Source organism: Sus scrofa, unplaced genomic scaffold (genome assembly GCF_054392235.1).
Source record: "Sus scrofa isolate SSC_HxYL_T2T_F1_AM1 unplaced genomic scaffold, Sscrofa_HxYL_maternal_Yorkshire_Landrace_v2.0 dam_40, whole genome shotgun sequence".
NCBI classification, from domain to species: Eukaryota; Metazoa; Chordata; class Mammalia; order Artiodactyla; family Suidae; genus Sus; species Sus scrofa.
In genome coordinates, this window is record NW_028146964.1 from 53428 (window position 1) to 63987 (window position 10560).

Below are 10560 nucleotides of genomic sequence, written 5' to 3' on the forward strand. Positions count from 1 at the left end.
TCTTTATTAGGGAATAATTGAGAAGTAGTATAACATTGCTGTTTTATTCTGTAGTGAAAAAGTAAATATTAAAATATCTACTGAATGGCTGGTTAGCAGGAAATTCTGGAAAAAATTAAGATCAATATGGTAGGCATTGGTTTAGATAAGGTTATAGACTCCCTTAGTTTCATTATAGTTTTGACCCTGAGTGACAGTTACAGCAGAAAGCATCCCTTAAAACATGTAAGGTTCAACACACTTTTACAGTGTCATTGAAGAACTTAAAAAAAAAAAAAAAAAAAAAAGAATGCATTAATTTGACCTCTCACCATGCAGATTCTTTATTTTTTGATATATTTACCAGGAAATGAGGAATAAAGCCTTTTTTTTTTTTTTTTTTTCAGTTTCTAAAGCTGGTAGGTGAAATCGCAGTTGATTCTTTTGACAATGTTTGAAAGGTTTTTTTTTTTTTTTCTCATTTGACATGCAGCAAGGACATATGGGCGAAGGAGAGGTAACATTATTGTTTCTAACTTTTGAATGTGTCAGTTATATTTGGAGAGGACCCAAGTTTGTGCAGTTTCTAACTCTTGTGGGAAAACTGGGAGGGGGACTGAAACATAGCTTTGATCAACACATTCTCTGGTATTATAGTTAATATTATAGACATTCTAATTTGAAGGAGTCACAATGGTAGGATTTGGATTTGAACTGAAATAATTTTAATCTCAACTTTATATCTGAAGATTTCTTTCCCTTTTTTCCTTTCTGAAAAGAATTTCTTAGAACAAAATTGAGAATCTTTAAAAGAGAAAATATAGTATGACTAGTCTCAATACCTGATTATGTTGGAGGTTCAATTATACTTGAATACCTTATGTCTACTTTTTAAATTTATTTATTTATTTGTTCGTAAGTCTGCATAATATTACATTTGGTTTAAAATGTGATTAACTATATAAACAAGCAATCCTAAAAATTTCAAACATTGGCAGGGGGAAGAGGGAGGAAACTCTAGACATTTTAGAGAATTTCGAACAATCATTTCCTTGAGGTGTCTGAATAAACTTTATTTTTGCCTCCTGTACTAGTTTTGTCTTTACAACAAAGTAAGTTTGTTAAGTAACTTAACTTTAAAATGTAAGTAACTTAAAATCCAGAAATAACCTCCAATTTTATAGTCATTTTTTAATCTTCATTATATAACTCACTTGAGCTGTGCTTTTATAGGGTAAATTCATAGCAAATATAGTATGTGTTTAATAATGAAAGTTGAAAGGAATACAAGTGTGATGACAAAAGGACATGGGAATGTTTCAGTGAAGGAAGAGCATCTTAAGGTACATTTCTGTGAGATCCATTAACAAATTCCTTATGTAGTACCTGGAAGTGAATTGGCAGCCTGAAAAGTGACAAAACAGTGCTTGAGAGATTCTACAGTTATTTGTAGCTCTCTGTTGATGGTTTATAAGTTTGAATTTTGCTGGCAGGTAAATGTGAGAAGAGTATTAACCACATTAGCACTGCTTGTCTTTTTGCTGATAGGACTGTCTAACAGCAATAATAATGATTTGTTTTCAGAATTAGATACCACCTATTCCAGCTAGTAATTACTTAGCTAAAAGAAAATGTATCTTTAGCATGCCTAAAAATCTTAAATTCTGTTAAGACTAGCCAATGAAGTTGGATAACAGCATTAAATGGGTTTTGATGATATCCCATTAGTTAAGGTAAACTAAAATGAGTGCTCACTTTAAAAATCAACTTGTTCCATTTAGGGACATTCTTAGAGGAAATTGGGCAGGCTGTATTACATGATGTTTTAAATAAACTTAAGTGATCTAGCGTCTGATGGTCCAGTTTAATACTTCGTGTGCATGTCTAGGTTGCCAGTGGCCATGGGGCCCTGCCAAGGCGGTGCAGTCTGCTGCCAACTGCTTTCAAAAGAATGCTCCCTCCTACTGTACTTCCATTTCACCTCGCTGAATTTTCTGAATCCCAGTGGGGTGGCTGAGCAGCACTTGGTTTAACTGTGTACTTTCTCCCTGACTCAATTGGGACTTTAAGGGGATAGAAATTCTGGAGCATATCTAAGTGATTTATTGTTCAATAAGAAAAGTAAAAGCAGCAGGTTTATTGGATCTGCCATTTTCTTTGTTTCTTGTGTAAGATAATCAAAGGCAAGGAACATTTTCTGTTAGCTTTTTTTTTTTTTTTTTCCTGCTTTCTGTTCCAGGTCAGTCTTCACTGTTTCCAATGGAAGATGGATTCTTGGATGATGGCCGTGGGGATCAGCCTCTTCATAGTGGCCTGGGTTCACCCCACTGCTTCACTCACCAGAATGGAGAAAGAGTGGAACGATATTCTCGCAAGGTGTTCGTGGGCGGATTACCTCCTGACATCGATGAAGGTATATTTAGAAAGACCTGTATATAGCACGGTGCCCAGACTGACACATAGTAGGTAGCACCTAAGTAATGGTTACTGTTAGCAGAATAGCAGTCCTTTCTGGCTCCAGGTCTTCAGCTTTGATTGCATTGTTCTCTTGTCCTATTTTTCATAACACAGCATGTAAGATTAGCTCACAGAAGGAAAGGGAGCAGGACTTTGGGAACCAGCTGAAGGAAGTGATTGGACTAGATGAAAAAGAATAAACGTCCTTGGGGAAAGTTCTCAAGGATTCTGTCGTGGGCAAACACAGAGCCTAACTGCATTTTTGTCCATGTGTCCTGCCTTGGCCAAATTCAAGTATGCATTTTCCTATTTCCTAGCTTTTATGAGTGCTCTGTAAATGTATAGTTAATTGTTTAAAGATTAAAACCTTAGATTAAACATGAACTTTTGAAAAATATAGCCTAGAGTTGTAGGGAATCTTGAAAGTTATATCATTTTGTGAGTATTTTTGCACTTGTCAAGTATTTACATGCTTTCTGAATGCCATGCACTATTCTTAGGCTTGATCACAGCAGTAAACAAGATTGAAAGCCCCTGCTTGTGTAGAGTTTACATTCTGGTGGGAGAAGGAAGATAAAAATACATGTAAACATGCAAGAAAATATTAGAGAATAAGTACTGAAAAGAAAACATGTCAGCGTGATATAGCAGAATCTCAGAAGGGAGACTTCTGAGATTAGGTGGTTAAGGAAATCCTTTTTGAGGACATGGTATTTGCCTTTTGAGTTGAGACCTGAATAAGGAGCCAGTCATGCAAAAAGATGTGAGTTCTAGTTGTCCAGAAGCATTTTATTCATCTGTGGTTCTAAGTGACCCTGATAAAAATCAAAGTAAGCAGATCATATAGCAACCATATATCCCTTGTTTCTTTCTTTCTTTTTTTTTTTTTTCTAATCTCTTTTGTCTTGGTTTTCTGAATGGAAATGGAAAGAAATGCTGTGGAGGATAGAAGAGTTTTCTATTAAAATCAATAAGGTCTAATAATAAGGTTTGATAACTTCCCACTTAGATTGAGATTACACATACTGAGACACTATATTTTCCTTCAGCTGATCAATCTTTTGGAAAGTTGAGACAAAAATGGTTTCAAATAGCCAAAGATCGAAATAAACATGGGTTTTAGGGGTTTTGTTTTTTTGTATTTGTCCATGATAAAATATCCTGGAGAAAGCTGTGTTGAAATTTCAGGCCAGATTGACTCAATCTCCATCCTGTCTTCAGAAGGCATAGCTTCTGTTCAAAGTATTCATCCTGGGCTGAACATCTGGTCACAATGTCGTCCACTCTAGTAAGCTCTTGGAGGTGGCTGTCTCTTTTCTCTAGCTGGAATCCTCACTTTCCTTAGTATTATGAATTCTAGGTTTTATGACCCTTTGGAGGTCAGATCTTTAACACTCCTGAACCCCAGATGGACTTTGACGAGTAAATTGTATGCTTATATACAAAAAGGGAAGAATGAATTTTATCTGACTTTGCTTGAGATAAATTCCTTCCCTGGCCTGGATAGTCTCTTATCTTTTCAGAAAATTACTGGGCAATCTTAAATGTATTATCCTAAAATTCTTAGAGGCACAGGTAAATTTGACCAATTTGGCAAAGGAGGTGGCTTAAACTGAGCAAAATGAATGGAAATAGTGTTTAGTCATCTCTCTTTATCCTTAAGACCAAGCATGTTAATAAGTCAGCAGCAATTTAGGTGGGCAGACCTTTCTACTAAACTGTGAAATATGTATTCCTGAAGGATTTTGTTCTGCAGAATCGTGCACTAAGAATTACAGAGTCTATGGGGAAAGTGGGGTTAGAGGCAGATCACTTAGAGCCTAATGAATTTTGTACCAGAAGCACTAACAAAAAAGAGTGTTAGTACCTTGGAAATAACTTGGACAGTTCAGGCAAGTAGCTCAGCATGTTAGAGGCTGCCTCAAGTAATATTGAAAATGCACAAAACCAAGAGTGGAAATTCTGGCTGGCTACCGTGGAGGCAACCCAGATGGAAGTGGCCCTTTGAGCAGCTGAGAAGTGCAAACACTCAGGAGATAAGAGCCCAGCAAGGCGGGAACACACCTCTCTGACAGGAGAAGCTCGGTTGCTGTGCTCATTTTTAATTTTCTTGTAATAGAACTGAGGGGGCTCCTGCCTACAAGTCATACAAGGTGGGGGCTTTTTCCTTTCCTGCTGAAGGTCGTGATTCTCCCACTATACTAGTTCACCTCACCTAGAAAAAAATCATTTGTGGAGTTCCCGTCATGGCTCAGCGGTTAGCAAACCCAGTTGGCATCCATGAGGTTTCGGGTTCAATCCCTGGCCTCACTCAGCGGGTTAAGGATTCAGCATTGTCGTGAGCTGTGGTGTAGGTTGCAGACAAGGCTCGGATCCAGTGTTGCTGTGGCTCTGGTGTAGGCCGGCGGCGGCTACAGTTCCGATTGGACCTCTAGCCTGAGAACCTCCATATGCCGCGGCTGTGGCCCTAAAAGAAAACACCAAAAAAAAAAATCATTTGTGCACCAATATAATGTTCAAGTTACACTGACATCATTTCCCTGTTTGCTAATCTCACACCAGCTACATGTATCATAGAAACAGGTATCATAGCAGAACAGACTGCTGTTTTACAATCTGGAGGATATGAGAACGGTTCTACCAAACTAGAAATTGAACATATTTCTCATCTCTCTTTGCTGTTCCTCTGTCCTGTCCTATTCCCAAGTCTTATGTACACATGCTTACCTACTCTTTCCAGAACTTCCCTGGAAATTTATTTTCCTATTGTCTACTCATTGGCTGTCCCAATATGTAATACAGCATAACTAGTATCATTTCTATTAATAGTAAAATATGATCGGGTCATCCCTATCTCACATGCCCTTTCTTTTCCTTCCTCAAAAGGCTCAGAGATATTGGTGTCTGAGGAAGTGGGTTGGTATGGGGGAAGAGGGTGCCAAGGGAGGGTGTATGGAAAGGACCTGCGCAAAGGCCTCGGCAGCATTTACATGGTGTCCAATAAAACAAGGCAGCAAAGGCTCGGGTGCAGAGGTGGAAGGTAGAGGAGACTGCCAGGGCAGCTAGCTGAAAGATGGGTTACCCTGAGCAAGAAAGCAGTCCTATTGAGGATAATGGGAGCTCGGTTTCTCACAGTGAGATTGGAATTGACAAGCATGGGAAGGGGGAAGGCTAGAACAAAACATGAGATGTTGCATGGACTTGCAGGTATCAATATGAACTCATTTTTATAAAGATACACACAGATATACATGTGTGTATACTTAAACACAGAAATATATATGTATATATATATAATAAATGTGTGTCTGTGTATATTCATGTTTCCTAGCTTTGTCCTCAGAGAAAACTTAGAAATAATAAATACCCACTAGCAATGAGTATAGGAAATACTCAAATCTTAGTTTCTAAATATCTTTTGTCACTGAACAGATCCGGGACTTCTTAGGGCAGGGAAGGACTAATTCTAGGGCTAAGGCAGAGAAAGAACAAGATGGAAGCCTGGAGTATCTCCTTGGGTCAGAAAATATGGAAGCACTTGAAGAATGATAGGAGGATAGGAACCCCTGCTAGGCAAGTCGGGGACAATGTAGGGGACAAATTGAGAGAATCAGATTACAACCCATTGAATAAAATATGTCCTTACTGATACAAATAAACTCATGACTAAATAAGTGAAAAAGGGAAAACTCTTCTTTACTGTATAATACTAACTAGTAAATGTAGAAGGATTGATAGAACTAGATAATCAGCATTTGGCAGTTATCATTGTGGTAGTTGATATAGGCGGGAGTCTTCAGTGGACACCAAGACTAATGAGGGAACAGCATATTGATGGGTAACACAATATTCCCCCACAAAATATTAATCAAATTCAAAGGGGAAAATGCTTTCATTTTTGATGGAGAAGACAGGCAGATATCAACGGGACTAGCAGATCAAGATTAACATATCCAGTGAAAGGACAAGATGACATAGTGGTCTTCCTGTTTAGAACGCATAGGTCATGAGGAAACAGTGCAGACCCAGGATGGGAGCCAACCTACTGAATGAATGACCTATATATTTTAAGGCTTCCCAGTATGTAAAAGACAGGGAAGAATGAGGAACTCTTTAAACTAGCTATTGTAAAAAGACTGATGCCTAGGGATATGACATCTAAATGTAGCATTGGTTCTAGATAGGACTGTGGGTCAGAAAAGAAAAAAGAGATATTATTGTGATAGTTTAAAATTTGAATGGAGTCTGTGAATTGGGTAAGAATGTGGTATCAGTGATGATTTCCTGATTGGAAGGAGGTTGTATGGTGGTAAATAAGGGAGTGACCTTGCTTTGAGCAGGTACCAACAGTTGTATTTTGGGGTTATAGAGCATCATGTTAAAAAAAGGTAATAGGTTGGTAGGTAGATAGATAAAATAGACAGACCAACAGACATACAGGCAGATAGGCAGATAGATAGATAGATAGATAGATAGGTAGGTAGGTGGATTTGTGAATGCATACATATAGAAGGAGAAAAAGGAAGAGGGGAAGATAAATGTGCAAAATGTGAATAATGGTGAATCTGAAATGAGATACAGGAGTTCTTGGCGTACTGTTCTTATAAATAGTAGATTTGAAACTGTCTTTCTAAACAATTTCCCAAAAATGATCATAAAAATATTTAAATCTACTTTTTTGGTTTGTTGTTCATTAGATGAGATCACAGCTAGTTTTCGACGCTTTGGCCCTTTGATTGTGGATTGGCCGCATAAAGCAGAGAGCAAATCCTATTTTCCTCCTAAAGGTAATTCTCAAGACTCAATATACATGTATAGTTTATCCTTTTATTCTTTTCATAAATGTTTACCTTCACGATACAATCTTTCATTGTTAAACTTGCATTTTCCCAAATGTGTCTTTAAAATTTCTACTTAATATGCTTTCAGTTCAAATTTAATTTTACTCTAAAAGAGGCTTCAGAATAATACCAGATTGGAAGTTCCCTCTGTGGCTCAGTGGTTAACGAACCCGACTAGCATCCATGAGGATGCGGGTTTGATCCCTGACCTCATTCAGTGGGTTAAGGCTCTGGTGTTGCCGGGAGCTGTGGTGCAGGTCGAAGATGCAGATTAGATCTCGGGTGGCTGTGGCTGTGGCTGAGGGGTAGGCCGGACAGCTACAGCCCCCCGATTGGATGCCTAGCCTAGAACCTGCACATGCCGCAGGAGCGGCCCTAAAAAGACAAAAAATAAATAAGTAAAGAAGTAACTGCACTTGATGTTATCAGACTTCTGGGTGAGGTTAAGTTTTAGTTTAGTTGTTTGTTCCTTTTCCTTTTCCCTCCCTTAGTTGTATACTTCCTTTTCCTTGAAGAATTACCAAGAAAAAAAGAAAACTATGTCTTTAAAAAAATTTTTTTACTAGGCTATGCATTTCTGCTATTTCAAGATGAAAGCTCTGTTCAGGCTCTCATCGATGCATGTATTGAAGAAGATGGAAAACTCTACCTGTGTGTATCAAGTCCTACCATCAAAGACAAGCCAGTAAGTGGAGTCTAGCATGAAAATAGCTTCTTGTTTTTACCTCTTACTCATTAGCTCTGAAAAACCCATAGACATCCTGATGTATCTGTGAATTGACATGGTTGTAAGTAGAATCAAAATGAAAAAGTTTTGTTGCTGTCAAGTTCCTAACATTGACATTCTGTATATTTGTGCACATTATTTTGGCATTGACTTTTTGGTTAATTAAAAGTTAGAAAATCTTTCTATTAAAAGACTTCAGCTGGTAATGCATTTGATAAGTAGCTGAGTTTCCTCTGAATAATAGAACTCAAAGCACAAATATATCTACCTGTCTTTCTCCTTCCTCTCTTTGATCAAGATTTTGCCCAGGATTTCCCATTGTGGCTCAGCAGGTTAAAGACCTGACATTGTCTCTAGGAGGAGTGGGTTTGATCCCTGGCCTCACTCAGTAGGTTCAGGATCTGGCATTGCCATAAGCTACAGCATAGGTTCCAGATGCGACTTGGATCTGGTGTTGCTGTGGCATAGGTCTCAGCTGCAGCCCCAATTTGATCCCTAGCCCAGAAACTTCCATATACCGCAAGTACGGCCTTAAAAAAAAAATTGTTTTTACCCAAGGCTATCCTTAACTTTTTGCATGTGGTACTCTCACAAGTCACATGAATGATGTATATACATAAAGGTACGTTGTGTATTGTTTCTTTTGAAAAAGTTTTTGTTACAAAATTTAGCCTTAAGGAGTGGTAGCAACTAGCTTGTTTTGACACATCTGGCTAATAATAGTTTATCCCTCAGCCAGCACCCAGTGATGGAGTATAGCGCAGGATGGAGGTGTCAGTGGGCTCAGCTCTAGCAGTAACTTGTGGAGCTCTTCTTGGTGTCTTGGGGTTGTCCCAGAGTTCCTGTGTGGCCTAGACCCTCTCTGCTTGACATGTTTGTTCCCTGCCAGTCCCCATAGGTATTTAAATTGGGGGCCTTCTGGCCTTAGGACTTGGTTGGTGTGCATGTTGGGAATACCCCACTATGAACCCCTTAGACTTTGGTGCAAGCATTTTTAACGATTGATGATGCAAACAGTTAAATTGAGGTGCATGATTCTTGGTTGAGGTAATGGACACACTAAAGTGTTTTATCATAAAACATTTACTGTAAATATCATCAATATTTTTATTTTGAAATGCTTTTTGAAGCAATGCAACAGATTTGCTAGTATCAGAAGTAGTTTGCATTTCCTGGACATGGGGTCGAGCACACAATCCTAGTTTACTTAGCACTGTATACTAATCAACATCAAATCCCATGCCAAATTTAAATTACATAGATCCTGGGTGATTGGGTAGTATAGAGGCCCAAATAAGCTGAGATAGTTAATCAACTTACAGATAATTAAGGCCATGTTAAGTGATTTGACTTATAATAAGCAATTCAATTGAACTGTCCACCTTGGTTTAGTTTACTCTTAAAAAGGAAATGAAGGGTTGGGATATGCTCCTTTTAGGTCTTTTCTACTTTTACAGTTTTATTGATTTGTAATGATATGGATTATTGCTTTTAAAAGTAAAATGCTATGCAATAATTTTAAACTTCTTTCCCCCATAAATTATCTGTATCAAGAATGAGACATTTTGGTTTGCACACTCCCTAGGTCCAGATTCGACCTTGGAATCTCAGTGACAGTGACTTTGTGATGGATGGTTCACAGCCTCTTGACCCACGAAAAACTATATTTGTTGGTGGTGTTCCTCGACCGTTGCGAGCTGGTATGACCAAACAAAGAAACCAAAAAACAAACAAAAAAAAACATCCTTTAGCATAAGAAACATCTTATACACATTTTCCAGGATAAATTCTCCATAAGCATTTGCGTTTATGTCTAAGAGTGAGAGTTCTAGAATCAGTGTCTGGCTTTGAATTCATGTGTTCAGCTAAAAAAAAATTAAAAAATAAAAAGTTACTCAAAAGCCAGGTAACCTTAGACAAATTAATTTCTCTAAATCTCAGTCTCCTCATCTGTCCAATAGATGGATAAGTATGTACTTTATGTGGAGTTGTTTTGAGGATTTAATGATATCACAGATCCGCAGTTCTTGGAGCAGCGCACGTAATGCTTTTGCTCGTCACTCTCATCGTCGTCTGAGAGAGAAGGGCTTCAGGAATGAGTCATTTGTCGAGATGGTCATTGTTGCCCATGTCCCCATGTGCTCGGGAGCCATTAACTGAGCTCTGCATCAGCAGTGCATCTGTGCCTAGAACAGTCCTTACAAAAGACATTTCATCCCCAACTTGAAATAATTTGAGGGTTAATAGTATAAGTGAGATAAAGAACATAAAGTGTGGGGGTTTCCTTCGTGGTGCAGCGGAAACAAATCTGACTAGGAACCATGAGGTCGAGGGTTCGATCCCTGGCCTCGCTCAGTGGGTTAAGGATCCATAGGTCACAGATGCGACTCGGATCTGGCGTTGCTGTGGCTCTGGTGTAGGTCAGCAGCTACAGCTCCGAATAGACTCCCTAGCCTGGGAACCTCCATATGCCGCAGGCACGCCCCTATATGAGACAGAGACACACACACACACACACACACACACACACTGAGCATAAAGTGGGTAAGAATGCAG

General features: G+C 38.6%; 1 pseudogene across 1 annotated transcript in view; it reads left to right on the forward strand.

The window, feature by feature from the left end:
- LOC146394316 (cytoplasmic polyadenylation element-binding protein 4-like) overlaps positions 1 to 10560 on the forward strand; it is a 68056-nt pseudogene that overhangs the window by 49477 nt on the left and 8019 nt on the right. Inside the window, exons 4-7 of the transcript XR_014836249.1 lie at positions 2219 to 2392; positions 7134 to 7223; positions 7844 to 7962; positions 9590 to 9704. The product of XR_014836249.1 is annotated as a cytoplasmic polyadenylation element-binding protein 4-like (transcript). The remainder of the gene's footprint in view (positions 1 to 2218; positions 2393 to 7133; positions 7224 to 7843; positions 7963 to 9589; positions 9705 to 10560) is intronic.